General features: G+C 44.1%; 1 protein-coding gene across 3 annotated transcripts in view; it reads right to left on the minus strand.

Annotated features, from left to right (window-relative positions):
• The window catches only part of LOC137435666 (uncharacterized), a 123,327-nt gene that overhangs the window by 20,747 nt on the left and 84,983 nt on the right, over nucleotides 1-17,597 (minus strand). Inside the window, exons 2-3 of one of the 3 annotated variants that reach the window (XR_013624481.1) lie at nucleotides 1,900-1,970; nucleotides 880-1,679 (exon numbers count right to left, since the gene is read on the minus strand). The exons of the other annotated variants lie outside the window; for them this stretch is intronic. The gene's annotated coding sequence lies outside the window, so the exon portion shown is untranslated. Of the gene's footprint in view, nucleotides 1-879; nucleotides 1,680-1,899; nucleotides 1,971-17,597 lie in introns of those variants that run through there. 3 annotated transcript variants of the gene reach the window in all.

The raw sequence follows: 17,597 nt of genomic DNA on the forward strand, positions 1-17,597 counted from the left end.
GAATCAGTCGGAGCCCCTGTGACAAGTCGAGACAAGTCGGAGCCCCTGTGAGAGCCTTACTTGTTATAGCCCTCTGTACACGAACTCTCCCTGTGCCCTGTGCCCTGCGCTCTGCTGCTGTATTAATCGCGCTGTGTGGAGATGACCCATTCCGGGCCACAGACGCGCGATCTCCTCCTGCCTGCGTTTCCAAGCATACGTGCCATGAACACCAGAGGGCCACGCCGGGCGAGCTGTCCCGGAGCGACCGACGGCAAGGCGCATTTGCGCACGAACTTCCTTCCTTCTTTTTCCCTGTGTGAGTGAGTGGGCCCTTTGTCTGGGAATTAAGTTAAAACTGTTTAGCATCTGCTCTGTGTCCCCTTTCCTTTATCCTGATTATTGTACAATATAAATAAACCGTGTTCTTCCTCTTATTTGACCGTTCCTGTCATTTCCCAATTGGCTTAGCATCGCATGAACAGAACCGCTCGAATTGGGTTCAATAAAAGGTAACGGCACGAGTCACGTGATACGCACACCGCTCGGGCGTACTCTATTAGCGTGGCTTGTGCGAGGTCCGGTCCCCGTTCCCGTGGCAGCGTGGGTACCAAAGGTACGTGCGGCGTCGACCCGATGCCCTTTTCCACGTTCGCTGTGGGGGTGGCGACTCGGCCTCGTGGACATGAAGACCCGAGGGGAAAAAGGGGTTCAACCCCCCCTTTTTAACGTAGATGGGCTTCGGGAGATACGCAACAATATATATATTGATTCATTGTATATATATTGATATATATCAATATATCAATATATATCAATATATATATTGATTCATGAATTGAATACAATTCATTGTATTCATTGTATATATATGATGATTCATTGTAGTAATAGGCAAGGGGATTCAAGAAAGCCATGTGACCTTTGCTGATGTTTGACATTTGTAAATTAATTACATCATAGATATTAGGTTCATTATAAGAATGTGGTCATTATATGGATTACGTTGTTGGGGTAAGACTTCTTAAATACCAAAATCGACATTAGAAAAATTAAAACAGCGAAAATTATCAGGGAAAAAATATCGATTGACTACAATGATGCGTACATACGTAATCACTGCCAACTTTCATCCTCCACTACATGTCCCATGTATACATTTGCCGAAACACTCTCCATACGGATATAGCAAGTTATAACGAAAAACATTTTTAAAATGTAAAAGGATGAAGTGATGATTTGCCAACAAGTATGTAAACAAGGTAGAGATGGTCACAAGAGATAATCATGTGAAACCATCCCTACATCTTTCTTTGAATAATGGTTGTTGCCTGCAAATGACACAAAATATTTTCCCAAAAGCACAAACATTCTTCGTGTGACGTAACCCTTGTGCCTTTTTTCTCAATTGCCTGTTTCGAATACACTCGGTAGTTTCTGCCCAATTGCTCTGCTTTGAACATCATTGAACATCCTCTCCATCTCTATCACCATTATACTTAAAAAAAAAAAAAAAGTTTGCATTTTCTTCTTCCTTTGTGCTATCCCTTTCACATGTCCAACATAACCATCATTGCAGACTGCAGATGTCCAAAATCTGCTCCAAACAATTTGATGAATCTGGGTCAAAGACAGGAAGTTTTGAGTGTTCTTTTGTGCCATTTCTTTCACCAGTTCCTTGTGCTGTGCAATGCGCCTCACTGCGCGAGATTCGACACAAGGGACAGACAGGTGTGCAAAACATTCTTGTGTTGTTTGGTATGTCAAGAGGTTCTCATATTTATTCAGTTATTCAGCGTTCTCACATTCAATGGTATAAATGGTACATAATGTGTAATTGTATAGATTGCAAAGTGAACCTTTGCCTGATGTTCAGTGCTGTTTCATATGTAAACTAGATTGTACTCATAGAATATTTACCCTGCGCAGTCAACTTGGTGCGAGCCAACTCTTCTGTTCTTGAAGGGTTTTTTTTCTTTGATCCAATATAGCTGCCAGACCACGTGAGCAATGGCATCATAACTTTATATTCTCTAATATAAATTTTCTTGTTGTATATTTATATTCTTGTTTATTTATAAATATAATTTCTATTCTTGTTGCATAGATCACGCTCAATACATTTCAAACTGATCAGACTAAGCATTGTCCCTGTCGAATTATGACGTCATAATTATGGCACCAATGACGTCATCGTTAACAGCACCTATTCCCCACATGGAGTTCTTTATAATGAGCCACGTGTCAATATTTTCCATGGAGTGGTTTTGGAGATATAGAGGTGCAGCGTTTTCGGTTTTCCAAGATGGCCCCTGTACCACATGACCTATGACGTCATAATTATCATTAAAATATTCTGCAGGTGGTGGCGTTCATATGGTGAAAAATTTATGTCCATCAGTCCAACAGTTGCAGAGAAACAAAATTCATACTGATCGGATGAAGCGTTATACTCGTCGAATGATGACGTCATAACAATGGCACCGATGACATCATCATTAACATATCTTATTATCCATAGGGAGTACTTGAGAATGAGCCATGTTTAATTTTCTTTCATGGAGCGGTTTCAGAGATATGGAAGTGCGAAGTTTTTCCAATAAGACACCTGTACAACGTGACATATGATGTCATAATTATCACTAAAATTATACAGGTGGAGGCGCTCCAATGATGAAAAATGTGTCAATCGGATAACAATTGCAAAGAAAAAATATTCATAGTGATCGAATAAAGTTTTTTTACTTGTCGAATTATGACGTCATAATTAAGGTACTGATGACATCATCATTAAAATATCTTATTTTCCATGGGGAGTACTTGAGAATGAGCCATGTTTCAATATTTTCCATGGAGCCGTTTCGGAGACATCGGGGTGCAAAGTTTTTCGATTTTTCCAAGATGGTGCCTGTACCACGTGACCTATGATGTCATAATTACCATTAAAAATTAAACAGGAGGAGGTGCTCATATGGTCATCATTTCGTGCCCATTGGACTAATAGTTGCAGAGGGGAAAAAAAATGTTCTACTGATCAGATCAAGTGCTCAAATGCTCCTCAAATGATCAAATCAGATCAAATGCTCCTCCAGCTCTCTCTGGGCTCTGTCCCCCAAATATTCTTAAAGGTCGCACAAGATCTGCCTGCAACCCTCTTATGGTTAAACTGCCAAAATCAAGACTCTCTGCTCACCTTCACTCTTTCATTCCTGTTTTCTCCCACCTCTGGAACAAACTCCCCCACTCCCTTCAACCCACTCCTCCCTCCAGGTATTTAAAACAGCTGTTCACCACCATCTCTTATCTTCAACCATCCAAAACGTTGATCTTTTCTACCCCCGCTTATTTCACCCCAAATCCTCTTTTTTGAAATACCAACTTCTTTCCTGGAAGTCCTTGGTGTCCTTGTGTTTATACTTCTCCCACCCCCACCCCCTTCCCACGCTGCCTCCCCCCAAGCCCTCTCCCTCCCACACATTCCCGATGTCCCTCACAAATGTTGTGTTTATGTGCTTCCCCTTTTCTCCCCATCTTGTCTACCGCTCCCATTTTTATATACTTTGTTTGTCTGTTTGATTTGTTTGTGTGATATATGTTAGCTCTTTCACGAGCCTCAATTATGTATACAAAAAAAAAGAAAAAAAAGTGTTGTACTTGTCAAATTATGACATCATAATGAAGGCACTGATAACGTCATCATTGATATGTGTTATTCCCTATCGGGAGTACTTGACAATGAGCCATATTTCATTTTTTTTCCATTGAGCGGTTTTGGAGATATAGAGGTGCAACGTTTTTCCAAGATGGCATCTGAACCACGTGACCTGTGACGTCATAATTGTTAATAAAAAAAATTATACAGGCAGAGGCGCTCCCATGGTAAAATTTCATTTCAATCTGACCAATGGTTGCTGAGAAAACGAATTTTAAAAATGCAGACACGCACATCACACGTACGTACTCCACACTCACGCCACACCTATGTACGCAACCAAATGCCTAGTCTTGCTTTTCGCTTTGTGAGTGCAGGGTAAAAATACTTGTTGCCTGTATACTGTATTCAGATGGTTACTATTTTTAATGCATGATCAAGACTCGTGGAAAACCATGCTCTGGGTAGGTGGAACTCGTTTGCCTTGGCCGGCAGTCTGCCCAGGAGAAGGACAACTCTGATCTCAAACCCGGGTGGGGGGTACTTGTTAGCCTTGGCCGGCAGTCTGCCCCAGAGAATGACAACTCTGACTTCAAACCCGGGTGAGTGGTACTCGTTAGCCTTAGCCGGCAGTCTCCCCAGGAGAAAGACAACTCTGATCTCAAACCCGGATGGGTGGTACTTGTTAGCCTTAGCCGGCAGTCTCCCCAGGAGAAGGACAACTCTGATCTCAAACCCGGGTGGATGGTACTTGTTAGCCTTGGCCGGCAGTCTGTCCTGGAGAAGGACAACTCTGATTTCAAACCCGGGTGGGTGGTACTCGTTAGCATTGGCAGGCAGTCTCCCCAGGAGAAGGACAACTCTGATCTCAAACCCGGATGGGTGGTACTCGTTAGCATTGGCAGGCAGTCTCCCCAGGAGAAGGACAAATCTGATTTCAAACCCGGATGGGTGGTACTTGTTAGCCTTAGCCGGCAGTCTCCCCAGGAGAAGGACAACTCTGATTTCAAACCCGGGTGGGTGGTACTCGTTAGCATTGGCAGGCAGTCTCCCCAGGAGAAGGACAACTCTGATCTCAAACCCGGATGGGTGGTACTCGTTAGCATTGGCAGGCAGTCTCCCCAGGAGAAGGACAAATCTGATTTCAAACCCGGGTGGGTGGTACTCGTTAGCATTGGCAGGCAGTCTGTCCTGGAGAAGGACAATTCTGATTTAAAACCCGGGTGGATGGTACTTGTTAGCCTTGGCCGGCAGTCTGCCCCAGAGAAGGATAACTCTGACTTCAAACCCAGGTGAGTGGTACTCGTTAGCCTTAGCCGGCAGTCTCCCCAGGAGAAGGACAACTCTGGTCTCAAACCAGGGTGGGTAGTACTCTTTAGCCTTGATCGGCAATCTGCCCAGGAGAAGGACAACTGATTTCAAACTCGGGTGGGTTGAGCTCGTTAGCCTTGGTCGGCAGTCTACCAAAAATATGGGTGGAGGCACTGTTGTCTCGAAGCACACCAGTTAACCTCTCCCAGCCCTTTTTGTTCTGTGAAGAGACAACTTTTTACATTTGTCTTTTTTCAATCCAAGGGGCTGGTTGTTCTGCTTTTGTTTTCTTTGTGTAGCCCCCACCTCGAGTGGCCTTCTGGCATTGTGGCGGGCAATATCCCATAAAAAAGAAGCTAGGACACAGAGCAGACCACGACACAGTATAAAAAAGGAAACAACAGGATAAAGGGGAAACACCAATAGCAGGGAGAAGGGAGAAGGTAGACGGAGAGGGACCAACAAGGGATGGACGTGACTTTGAGGGTTAGGGACGTAACAATGGGGGTTAGGGACGTAACGATGAGGGTTAGGGACGTAACGAAGAGGGTTAGGGACGTAACGAAGAGAAGAGGGTTATGGACGTAACAATGAGGGGTAGGGAAGTAACGATGAGTGATAGGGAAGTAACGATGAGGGTTAGGGGAGAATGCAAGGGGTGGATACATAAGCACCATTTTGAGATGGATCGGGCTGGTTTAATGGGTGTAGAAAAGATCATGGTTTGAGATGGGGTGAACAGTGATTGTGGATTTAAGCAGTTTCACTAGGAGGGTTTTGATGATGGACCGTGTGTGTCCTGCAGACAACTGGGGGTGGGGGGGGGGAGGGGTAGAGAGGGTGAAAGTCTAGAAATGATGCGAAACAAGAAAAAGCGCAATCAGAGATTGCAAACCCTCGTCAGGATGTATTTTCAGTGGTTTTTAAGGCTTTTGTGTTAAAACAAATATGGCGACCGAACCACGTGACCGATGACATCATCAGTATTTTTTTTCTAAACTAATTTATTCCTAGATTATACTCAAGAAATTTCATCTTGATCGGATGATGTTTTGTACTTGTCGAATTATGACGTCATAATGGAGGCACCTATGACATCATCATTAACATATTTTATTCCCCATGGAGACTTCTTTACAATGAGCCATGTATCAATTTTTTCAATTCAGCACTTTCGGAGATATGGAGGTGCAATTTTTTTTGGTTTTTCCAAGATGGCGGCCGAACCACGTGACCAATGACATCATCATTATTTTTTTCCTCCACCAGTTTATGCCGACATGGCGCTCAAGAAATTTCATCTTGATTGGATGAAGTTTTGTACTTGTCGAATTATGACATCATAATGGAGGCACCTATGACATCATCATTAACATATTTTATTCCCCATGAGTTCTTTGCAATGAGCCGTGTCTCAATCTTTTCTATTGAGCACTTTCCGAGATACAGAGGTGCAAATGTTTTCGGTTTTTCCAAGATGGCGGCCGAACCACGTGACCTATGACGTCATGACGTCATAATTATCATTATAAAATTCTACGGATGGAGTTGCACCTACGGTGAAAATTTCCTGTCAATCGGACCAACGGTTTCAGAGAAAATCTTATTTATTCTGTTCGGACAAAAAAACAGACAGACAGACGAGCAGAAAAAAACAAACGGACTCAAATGCAATATCCTCTTCTTTGGCGAGGGTAATAAGACAGACCACCGACCTGTCAGCGAAGGCAAAGTGATAATAGGCCCATAGACTCAGCTTCATTGTAATTTGTAAGATATTACAATGATACTATATTTGAAATGTCCAGCATAATACAAATATTTTGCACTCTAAGCCACTCTGGAAATTGAGGTGAAACAAATAAATCGATAGACAAACAAATAGATAAGCAAATAAATAAATTCCACCAATTAGAACTTTAACCAATTTTGTATGATCTCCAGAATGTATTGCCGTGTCTACGGTCTTGGTTCACGCCAAACCGACATTCCAAGAGTTTATTAACTCCCGAGGATGAACAGAATTACTGGAAACGGTCACGAGGAGACTGTCGGTTCCCTTATACGATTTAATTAATCCACAAAAACAGTGACTTTATCCAATTTATATCTCCAAGGACCAATTGATTACCAAAATGGTTTCCCATGCATGGGAGAAGGACCGAGATGGCAGACATCCTTATAAATAAAATGGTTTATGAAAAGAAATGGCAAGGGGAGTCAAGACAAAGAAACTGGAACAAATCCAGTGCACAAAGACAGAATAAAAGGGGAGGAATGACACAAACTTATTGTACAGTGAAACAAAAACCCACGATGGTGCCAATGTGCACTTCCTCACTCGTACCAAAACAATGGGGAAACAGGCAAGGATTTCGAGAGATCTGCGGGCACCCTTCATATTGCGGCCAGACTGCATGAACTCAGGGTTCGGTACTTTCCGCAGCAACTCGGACTGGTAATTGCAGTCACGGCAACTCATACTGGTGCTTGCAGTCACAGTAACTCAGACTGGTACTTGCAGTCACAGCAACTCATACTGGTACTTGTAGTCACAGAAACTCGGACTGGTACTTGCAGTCATAGTAACTCGGACTGTTACTTGCAGTCACAGAAACTTGGACTGGTCGTAACTGGAACTGGTCGTAGTTGCTGACTCCTAGTGACTCCTCATACTGCTGGTAACTGTACGTTGTGCCTCTGTGGCCCAGGTTTTATCCCTCCCCATGGACCCACTGGTGGATACGTCTGCCTGGCTCGGTGAATGGCTGCTCTGTGTTCTCAGTGGGCATTCACCCAATGGATCAGCGCTACACCTTCCTCGGCGCCATTACCACCATTTCACATATTTATCCAAGCCGGCATCCTCGTTCTTTTACCTGGCAGACCATGTAGGAGGTGTATGAGTCCATGCGCAAAGTGATGTTGCTCTCTGAGCTTACTTGCCAACCTTCCTTGCCGAGCTTACATACCATCCTTGCCTGACAGGAAGGTGCATCCATTTTACAATCTGAGCCCTATGCTAGTTTCTATCAGTAACAACACCGCCTTCTCCAGTGCACATAAGATCAGGACCAATTTAATCTAACGTGTCCCTTTTACAATGGAAGAATCTGTCCGACTCGAGCACATGTCCGACCATGCTATCGTAACAGTTCTAGCTATGGTCCCTCTCCCCCCACACACGTAACAGTATGTTTGGGTGGTGAGTGTCTGCCCCATATAATTATATTAACCGTGAGTGTAATGCCTACCTTTGAACATTCAAGCGTAATGCTTATAATATTGTTATGAATTTTGGGGTAGGCATATATAGATTTAGGTAGATCTGTATATGTATCATGCTTCGTCTGTCGTGGGTAGCGAGAACCACCTCGATGTAAATAAGTAGAGGACCTGTCGGCGGTTTGTTGGATTAAGGTGTGTCTTTGTCCCAATTACAAGGAATGGGGCCTGATAAATAGTTGTAGGGACTAAGATAAGACCCCTGTGTGTCAGACCTGGTGATCATTCCTTTGTCCCTTATGGCAACGCATTCTTATAGACACTTAGATAGGCCCTTAGTGCACCACATTAATTAAACCCCCCCTCCCTTACAAGGACTGACAAAATAACTGACCGAAAAGACAAGCAGGCACTGGCCGTGCAGTGGTACACCATGACAGGCAGACATTGCACAGAAGGGCCGAGAGCCATGCCCAGAAGGACTCTTGGTTGACAGGGGGGAAGGGCGAGTTGGAGGCAGGACGCTGATTGGAGGGTAGGGAAGATGAAGGACATGCCACATGATGACGTGATACCAAAGACGCTCGGCCAATCAGTGCGGAGGGTGCGAACGAACGACCAGCAAGCTACACACTGATTGAAGCAGAAGGCCCGGTGACGTGAAAAGGCACACAAGGTCACAAGGAAAGGAGGCACTGATTGTCAGAGGAAGAGAACTGACATCAGATCACGAGCAACAAAACAACTGCCTCGCCGGCATTTGGCCCTTCTCGCTTTGGCTTAGTTCCTGCCCGGACCTCCCTTCTGCTTTGCCTTTCATTCCCGGTTGGACCTTCCTTTTGCGAACCACGAATTACCTGTTGGAGCAATATTGGAGCGCGATTGATTCTCCTCCTTGGCATTCACGAAGCGAGCAAGGCTTGCCACTAGAGCGGGCGAGACCAGGGCGAGCGAGTGGCTCGGTGGCCTCGCAGCGCGCGAACGGGGGCATCAAGGTCTACTTTCCGCCAAGCACGGAGCCGAGTCTGACGACGGCACTCGAAGCTGACGAGTCCTGACTCACCACAGACAGAGCTAAGTCCCCACGAACTAACACAACATTTTATTTGCTTCATTCTCCCTTTGTCTCGTTTCTGAAGTCTGGTGTGGGGACGTCCCAACTTAGGATTTAGTTTGATCATCGCGTTTCCCTGTCCCAATAATTGTTTTAAATAAACCCTTGTATTATTTTCTTTTCTATTCAACATCCTGTGTTCATGTAAGTTTAATCACCTTGCAGGTTGAAGACGCTGGAGCGCACAGGCCGTGAGGTAAGAGTGCTCGCCGCTTCTTCTTCTTCCTTCTTCCCCCGTGCTTGTATAGTCAAATCCGTCATTGAATAAACGCCCCCATTAAAGCTCGTTTTGGCCATTCCACGATTCCTGGTCTTAACCAAGGGGCAATCGCGCGACAATATTGACATTAAGCCTTTCTCAGTCTCCTACGCTTCTCTCATTAGGTCCTTGGCTTTAGAAATGGAACATAATTCACATCGTACAATCACTATTACTCCTACACACTATCTGTGTTCCTTCTTCCATAAGCGCATTTCTTCACCAAAAATGATGCTTCTTTCTGGCTCATGTTGTCGAGATGGCGGAAACGATGTTGCTCATACACGTGACCGCAACAAGCTCGACTATTTGCTCAGCGATCAGCTCATGAAGGCTGATTTTCAGATTTTACTTTCATGCCGTGGTGCTTTGCTGTTTGCATGTCGCATTGGTACACTTTGATCGAGAGGCCTATTATTCGGTATTTTCTACACTGTTACCATTTTCATTGTTCTGAAAAAGATGAAATAAATAAACAATTGTTCCATGTACACAAAGATTACACGAAATGGTGTTTCCCACCTCTCTTCATGTGTACTAAATTTCCTATTCTTTCACTTTCCTCCTAATCTCGAAAGTCTTAGGTGTGACTCGGTTGTTCTTCGAACCACTGATCACCCAGACTCAGAGTGGACCCTCTCACCATTACGCCTCGTTTGCTCCTCTATCATCTCCCTTTCACTTTGAGTGTGATTCCCATAAGATATCTCAGTAAAGTTGCATTCCCATTCAGCACTGGGGTGAGTTGCTGCTTTGGGAATCGTGCCATGACCTTTTGGAGTTCGTGTCGCACCGACTGTTCTGTTTGCAGTGTGGAATCTTAGGATGTAGCGTTTAATTTTGTTTCAAAAAGTAGGTCTTCACATCAGCAAATCCTGCACAAGGAAATGATGGATGAGTGCAGCCTGTTGGTTATGCATTTCCAACCGTGATTGTTGAGGCATTTCAATTCCTCTTTTCAAAATGCTGGATCCACCTCTGCTTTAAGTTACTATACCCTGTCCAAGTCCCAAACTTCTTATTGCGGCTCGAGTAGGTTGAACCACCTTTTCTCATCACAACTGTTCAGGTGGCTCTAAGAGGGTCGATCACCTGAAGCTCCGAAGTGTAAGCCATCAGATCAGATTACAATGGACTGTGATAAAGTGCACCCAGGAATTGGCAATAAAAATGTAACTTTTTGGATTTCCTCTGTGATGTCAAAAATCCACTATAACCATAAATGAATCTTTCTTTGAATTGTTTCCAGGGGCCTTTTGTCCCGCTAGGCTAGCCTTGCTTTATGAGATCTCATCCCTCTGATATTGGCCAGATTCCTTTCCTTTTTTTTATTGACACTGCTCTTTTAAAGTCTGCAGGAAAATATATCTGTGGCACTGGATAAAGTACGAAGTATTAATTATCGTTTATTCGTACTTGATTTGGTAAGGATAAAAAATGGTTATTGCTCCAATTAACATGGACTCCTTTTACCCTACGTCACGTTTACCAATTGTAGGAATGGGATCAGCAGGGTCCAGATGGGAGTCACTGTATGGTCACCTCCAGCCGGATTCCATAACAACCTTGTCACCGTGGTGCAGCGACGTGCAGGTAAATAAATGAAAACTTTCGAAGGGTCGTGGAAGTCAAATAGTCCATCAGCAATCTCTATAATCCGGTTGAGGCCTAACTTGTTGATAGACATGATTTTACAAGTCCTGACGAGCCAACTTGTCGTTATCAATATGCACACACACGCACACACGAGTACACATGTTGTCAACCTTCAGTTAAGCTGTTTATTTTTGTCATTTATTTCCTTTTGTTCGTCTCTTCCTGCCCCATGTAAGGAGTAGGCCACCCTAATATTTAGCAGTCATGGTGGAGACGACAAGGATCTTCTTCAAACAGCAGCATCCTTTTGTACGTGGCAAAATGATTCCTTCACGTTCCAGGCTGCAGGCATCCAGATAAGGGAACCAATTGTACCGAGTCGCCATCAGAACAAAAGTGAAACGGTCCGATTCGGTGATTGTGGCGCATTATCACAGAGGCCTTGGGTTTCATATCCCCCAGCAAGGAAGTCTTATTGCGCTGCAACTTCTGAAACGAGAAGCCGTTGCTGCTTCTGCGGTGATTAATTACTGGCCCAGTGCGACCGGCAGCTCGGACACCCAAGTGACACTTTCATTAAGTTTTGCCGTTTCACATTTACAGACATTGTCCAGGGCATTGCTGCGGCTTGGAGATACCCGGGAGATGGGCAGAGAGAGAGAGAGAGAGTACGTGTTCCGACGGGTACTCAACAGTATGAGGTATGTGTTTGAATTCGCGCAGTGTGTGTATACTCATGGGAACTCTTCCACTCAGAGTTATCAGCTGCTATTAGAAATCTCCTGAAACATGATACCATCTTCCAGAAATGAAAACTTTCCTGTGACTGCTCTACTCAGGCCAACTATTGGGGACGCCTCTTCATGGTGGTTGTACCCCCAAATGCAATTCGGGGGCCAAATCTTCCCCATTCTTTACTGCTGCCCGGATTTGTCAGGGCAGCACGGTCACGGTCAGAATGGCGATCGGTCCCCATGGACCGACCCTTTCCCTCTTGTCTCTCTCTCAGTCTCTCTAAGTCTCTCTCTCTAACTCTGTCATGGCTTCGTGAAGGTGGGGGTGCACAATCGTAGATGTGGGGTATCTTTGGGTCACTCCTGGGAGATCAATTGGCTGTCTCCGTACCTCGGGATACACAACAACATCTCTACTCTCATAATTGTCAAACTAGAAACTGCAGAAAATGTTCTTCGCTTAGAAAACAAAGATTTGGAGAATATATATATATTGTTGTGGTTTTGGAATAAAGGATAATTCCCCCTCATAGGTAGATGCACCACAACATGAAGCCTCGCGATAGTTCAGTTATTTATTCGTGAATGTAAGCGTAGTCCTGTCCTGTGTTAGTTTGGCGTTGACCAGGCCCGTGAGTATGGCGGTTCTTTTGACGATAGCATGCGACGTGGCAGGCCTGAACAAGTCTGGTGAGGCCGAAGGGAGGCGCTGCAGGAAGGAGTGGCCGGTAAGCACGAGCCGCCAATGAGAGCTCGAGGGGAGTGGCTAACCACGACGATGAGAGGTGGGGTTTTGGAACATTCGAGTCAGGCCGGGGCGGACCCATTAAACCCTGCTCCGAGCCCCCCCCCCCCCCACACCTCAGATGAGTTCTCAGTCAGAGTCATGTGCACGTCAGTCAGAGCCAGAGAGTATCGTGAGTTCAAGTGCTGAATTACAGTTCCCTGTGAGACGAGTTCAAGTTCCCTGTGAGAGTGAGTGGAGTTGAGTTGAGCGTGAGGCCGCACGAGAATGCACCACAGAACGAGTGCATTGAATTGCGGTGATCGAGATTGTACACGAACTTTCCCCGTGCCCCGTGCCCTGCGCTCTGCGCTGTATTAATCGCGCGCTCAAGAGGATGACCCGTGATGGGCCACAGAAGCGCAATTTCCTCCTGCCTGCCTTCTCCAGCATACGTGCCGTGAACATCCGAGAGCCACGCCGGGTGAGCTGCCCCGGAGCGACCGGCGGCAAAGCCCGTTTGGCGCGAGAACTTCTTCTCTTCTTCTCCCCGTGTGCGTGAGTGGGCCCTCTGTCTGGGGATAAGTTAAGATCGATTAAGCTTATGCTCTGTGTCCCCTTTCCTTCATCCTGATCATTGTAAATAATAATAAATTGTGTTATTCCTTTGATTTGACCGTTCTCGTCCCTTCCATCCATTGGCTTCTCATGGTACGAATAGAACCGCTCAAATCGGGTTCCATAAAAGTAACAGCACGAGTCACATGATACGCATACCACTCGGGCGTACTCAATTAAGTGTGGCTTGTGCGAGGTTCGGTCCCCGCTTTCGTGGCAGCGTGGGTTAAAGGTAAGTGCGAAGTTGTCCTGATACCCTTTTTTACGCTTGCTCCGGAAGTGGCGATTCGACCTCGCGGAACCGAAGACCCAGGGGAAAAAGGGGTTTAATCCCCCCCTTTGTAACGGGAACGGGCTTCGGGAGATCCGCAACAAATTGGTGTCAGGAGTGGGATTTGAACCCTGGAAAAAAAAATTTGGACAAATTGCCCACAACAAATTGGTGTCAGGAGTGTGAGATAATTGGACCTAGAGTGCGCTTCACACACTCGAAATTACGAGTGCACAAAATTTAGTTGTAAAACCAAATTTATATTCGTACCATGGCTGGCCAAGATGGTCAAAATGCCGGTGGGGGTAGAAGAGGAGGAATTATTGACCCAGGACCCACAGGAGGAGTTGGTAGATGAAGGGAAAATTTATGAGGGTGCGGCAGCTGGTGAAGGAAATGGCGGCGCCTCGCACGTGGTGGCGGAAGCCGGGCCCGCTGTGCAAGCCGGGATTAGCCTCAAACTACTTTTAGCTCAAATGCAGGCATCCATAAAAATGGAGGCTGATCGATTGAAAAGCAAAATGGGTGGTCAATTGAAAGAAATGGGGGACAAATCCACCCGGGAATTGAAAGAAATGGGGGACAAATCCGCCCGGGAATTGAAAGAAATGGGGGACAAATCCACCCGGGAATTGGAAAAAATGGGGGACAAATCCACCCGGGAATTGGAAAAAATGAGGGTGGCATCGAAGAAAGAAATGAAAAAGGCAGGGGAGGACATTGGGCGCAGGTTGAGCAGGAAGGCGGCAGTGGTACGCGACGAGGTGACGCGGTGTGGGGAACGCGTGGGGAGCGAGGTAGAGCGGAGGACAGCCCAGTTGACCGGGGCTATGGGAGTCATGACGCAGGGTGTAGAGGAGCCGGCGGTCGTCGCATTGGAAAATAAAATTTCGGGGGTGCCGGCGAAGGCTGAGATGGAAAAAGAAATTTAATGGGAAAAAATTTAAAGAAATTTAAATAAAAAGAAAGAAGTTAGCCGACGATCGTCGAAGAAAAAGAAATAATTGGGGCTGAAGAGATGGGAGAGAAAGTGAATAAATCGCGGGAGGAGGTGATGGAACCCACGCAGAGTCTGTATTTGCACCGTGATGCCGTGCTTACTAACGAAATTAAAAGTTTGCAGGTGCTGGCGAAGAAGCCGGGGAAGGAGGTCCCCGAGGTGAGTTGCGAAAATGACGCAAATGTGTTTGGCGCGAACGGGTTTTCGGCGTGCTTGGGACAGAGGCAAGACCCGGGCGTTCACGATGGGCCCATTGTGTGGTTTGAGAGGGCGTGCGTGGAGCGCGAGTGTGAGAGAGAGTGTGTTATAGAGTGTGTGCAGGAGTGCACACCAGAGCGTGTTACAGAGTGTGTGCAGGAGTGCACACCAGAGCGTGTTACAGAGTGTGTGCAGGAGTGCACACCAGAGCGTGTTACAGAGTGTGTATTGGAGGAGTGTGCAGGAGTGTGCAGTTAACACACTTTTACATTTGACTTGGTTGACACTCAGATACATGTGTTAACATACTGTTAAGATTGACTTGGTTGACACACAGATACATGTGTTAACGCACTTTTATGATTGACTTGGTTTACATTCAGATAAACGTGTTAACACACTTTTACATTTGACTTGGTTGACACTCAGATACATGTGTTAACACACTGTTAAGATTGACTTGGTTGACACACAGATAAATGTGTTAACGCACTTTTATGATCGACTTGGTTTACATTCAGATAAACGCGTTAACACACTTTTACATTTGACTTTGTTGACACTCAGATACATGTGTTAACACACTTTTAAGATTGACTTGGTTGACACACCGATACATGTGTGAACGCACTTTTATGATTGACTTGGTTTACATTCAGATAAACGTGTTAACACACTTTTACATTTGACTTGGTTGACACTCAGATACATGTGTTAACACCCTTTTACATTTGACTTGGTTGACACTCAGATACATGTGTTAACACACTGTTAAGATTGACTTGATTGACACACAGATACATGTGTTAATGCACTTTTATGATTGACTTGGTTTACATTCAGATAAACGTGTTAACACACTTTTACATTTGAATTGGTTGACACTCAGATACATGTGTTAACACACTGTTAAGATTGACTTGGTTGACACACAGATACATGTGTTAACGCACTTTTACATTTGACTTGGTTGACACTCAGATACATGTGTTAACGCACTTTTATGATTGACTTGGTTTACATTCAGATAAACGTGTTAACACACTTTTACATTTGAATTGGTTGACACTCAGATACATGTGTTAACACATTGTTAAGATTGACTTGGTTGACACACAGATACATGTGTTAACGCACTGTTAAGATTGACTTGGTTGACACACAGATACATGTGTTAACACACTGTTAAGATTGACTTGGTTGACACACAGATACAAGTGTTAACACACTGTTAAGATTGACTTGATTGACACACAGATACATGTGTTAACGCACTTTTATGATTGACTTGGTTTACATTCAGATAAACGTGTTAACACACTGTTAACATTGATTTGTTTGACACTCAGATGCATGTGTTAACACACTTTTAAGATTGACTTGGTTGACACACAGATACATGTGTTAACACACTGTTAAGATTGACTTGGTTGACACACAGATACATGTGTTAACACACTGTTAAGATTGACTTGATTGACACTCAGATACATGTGTTAACACACTTTTAAGATTGACTTGGTTGACACACAGATACATGTGTTAACACACTGTTAAGATTGACTTGGTTGACACACAGATACATGTGTTAACACACTGTTAAGATTGACTTGATTGACACACAGATACATGTGTTAACGCACTTTTATGATTGACTTGGTTTACATTCAGATAAACGTGTTAACACACTGTTAACATTGATTTGTTTGACACTCAGATGCATGTGTTAACACACTGTTAAGATTGACTTGATTGACACACAGATACATGTGTTAACGCACTTTTATGATTGACTTGGTTTACATTCAGATAAACGTGTTAACACACTTTTACATTTGACTTGGTTGACACTCAGATACATGTGTTAACACACTTTTACATTTGACTTGGTTGACACTCAGATACATGTGTTAACGCACTTTTATGATTGACTTGGTTTACATTCAGATAAACGTGTTAACACACTTTTAACATTGATTTGTTTGACACTCAGATGCATGTGTTAACACACTTTTAAGATTGACTTGGTTGACACTCAGATACATGTGTTAACACACTTTTAAGATTGACTTGGTTGACACTCAGATACATGTGTTAACGCACTTTTATGATTGACTTGGTTGACACTCAGATACATGTGTTAACACACTTTTAACATTGATTTGTTTGACACTCAGATGCATGTGTTAACACACTTTTAAGATTGACTTGGTTGACACTCAGATACATGTGTTAACACACTTTTAAGATTGACTTGGTTTACATTCAGATAAACGTGTTAACACACTTTTACATTTGACTTGGTTGACACTCAGATACATGTGTTAACACACTTTTAAGATTGACTTGGTTGACACTCAGATACATGTGTTAACACACTTTTACATTTGACTTGGTTTACATTCAGATAAACGTGTTAACACACTTTTACATTTGACTTGGTTGACACTCAGATACATGTGTTAACACACTTTTAAGATTGACTTGGTTGACACTCAGATAAACGTGTTAACACACTTTTACATTTGATTTGTTTGACACTCAGATACATGTGTTAACGCACTTTTATGATTGACTTGGTTGACATGAATTTGATTCGTGGCAATATGGTTATTGAACTTGACATGATCGTTTTGCAAATATTCATTTTCAATCCTTCTATATTTATTTCGTCCATATTAAGTCGGCATAACCACCTCCGCCCCCAAAAGTGGATGGAGGTTATGCTTTCATCCAGCCTCTTTGTGACTTGGAAAATCTTGCACGTTATCGTGTCTGTCTGTTTGTTTGTATGTCAATCGCCTACAGGTCACAATTTTAAACCGAGCATCACAAAACTTCACCAAACGGTAGAGTTGGTCATAAGAGTAAGCCTATTGATTTTGAGGTCAAACTTCTAAAATCATCAATTTTCAT

This window comes from Myxine glutinosa, chromosome 9, assembly GCF_964187855.1.
Source record: "Myxine glutinosa chromosome 9, kmMyxGlut1.1, whole genome shotgun sequence".
NCBI classification, from domain to species: domain Eukaryota; kingdom Metazoa; phylum Chordata; class Myxini; order Myxiniformes; family Myxinidae; genus Myxine; species Myxine glutinosa.